At 46.8% G+C, this 1,510-nt stretch overlaps 1 non-coding gene across 1 annotated transcript; it reads right to left on the reverse strand.

Moving 5' to 3' along the window:
• Positions 1-549: 549 nt before the first annotated feature.
• Positions 550-620, reverse strand: TRNAD-GUC. The gene has a single exon. It is a non-coding gene; the product is annotated as a tRNA-Asp (tRNA).
• Positions 621-1,510: the final 890 nt, after the last annotated feature.

The raw sequence follows: 1,510 nt of genomic DNA on the forward strand, positions 1-1,510 counted from the left end.
AAAAGGGGGCTTCACAGTTGCTTGTTAGTTTCAAAAAAAAAAAAAAAGTCTGGTCAGTTTCAACATCGGGTTGTCCTTCTTTGCCTTCCTTTCTTTCTGTCCTTTTTCAGTCAGTGATCCAAGGCCAAAATGCATGCGCAAAACCTGAACCAGAAGCACAAGGATTTAAATGGAAGGCGCTTGCTGGACTGGACTGCATAGCTGCAATAGGGCAATTGCATAAATTTTAAAAACCCTTTGGACGTCACCCTCACGTGTTGCAAGTGACGTTCCACCCTGATTTAGAAAAGTGTGGATTGTTTAATTGTAGCTGCAGAATAAATACACCCGAGGAAAAACAATGGTGCGTAAGGTGGGCACAGGATCCGAAGTCATGGGTTTACTGCTCTGAAAATCTGCAGTAAAATGTCCCTGTGTAATGGGCCTACATCACTACATTCCAAATGAGCCTTTACCTTCAATGTCAGTATTGTCTACTTAGACTGGCAGTGGCTCTCCAGAGTCTCCGGCAGAGGTCTTTCACATCACCTATGACCTAGACATTTTAGCTGGACATGCCAGGGATTGAACCTGGGACCTCCTGCATGACAAGCAGATGCTCTACCACTAAGCCATCGCCCCGCTTACTCAAAGTGAGACAGATTTTCACCTAAAGAACGTAAGAACATCAGAAGAACCCTGCTGGATCAAACCTGTGGTCCACCTTGTCCTGCATCCTGTCTCACACAGTGGTCAACCAGTTCCTCTGGAGAGCCAACAGCAGGACAGAGAGGCTGAGGCGTTCCCCTGATGTTTCCTCCTGGCTCTGGGATTCAGAGGATCATTGCCTCTGAATGGAGAGGTTCCCCTCAGTCACCATAACTAGTAGCGATTGATGGACCTATACTCCATGAATCAACTAATCTCCTTTTAAAGCTGTCTATTCCTGTGGCCATCACCGCATCCTCTGACAGCAAATTCCACATTTTAATCACTTTCTGTGTAACATAGTATTTAAATACATGAGTACATATAAATACATAAGCGAAGCCGGTGTTGGATCAGGCCAATGGCCCATCCACTGATGGACCTCTGCTCCATATGCTTATCTAATTCCCTTTTGAAGCCGTCCATGCTTGTAGCCGCCGCCACCTCCTGTGGCAGTGAATTCCAAGTGTTCATCACTCTTTGGGTGAAGAAGGACTTCCTTTTATCTGTTTTATCTGTTTCCTTTTATTTCCTTCTGTCCGTCCTGAGCCTAGTGCCCATCAGCTTCATTGGATGCCTCAAGTTCTAGTATTTTGGGAGAGGGAGAAAAAGTCCTCTTTGTCAACTCTCCTGGAGCATCGTGTCTGAGGAGCCCCTTCTGCCCCACACCATGGCTATCAAGCCTGACGTCAGTAGCTGCTACAGGACAATGGACGCTGGAGTGTGTCTTGGGGTTACATCCCCTAAGCTGTTGCTAAATGTATCCCCCCCTCTTCCGAAGGGCTCAGGAGCTCTGGACTTTGTCAGAGAGAACGGCATTCTG

The sequence above is a fragment of the Gekko japonicus genome, unplaced genomic scaffold, assembly GCF_001447785.1.
Source record: "Gekko japonicus isolate JY-2015 unplaced genomic scaffold, Gekko_japonicus_V1.1 scaffold11012, whole genome shotgun sequence".
Classification (NCBI taxonomy): Eukaryota; Metazoa; Chordata; class Lepidosauria; order Squamata; family Gekkonidae; genus Gekko; species Gekko japonicus.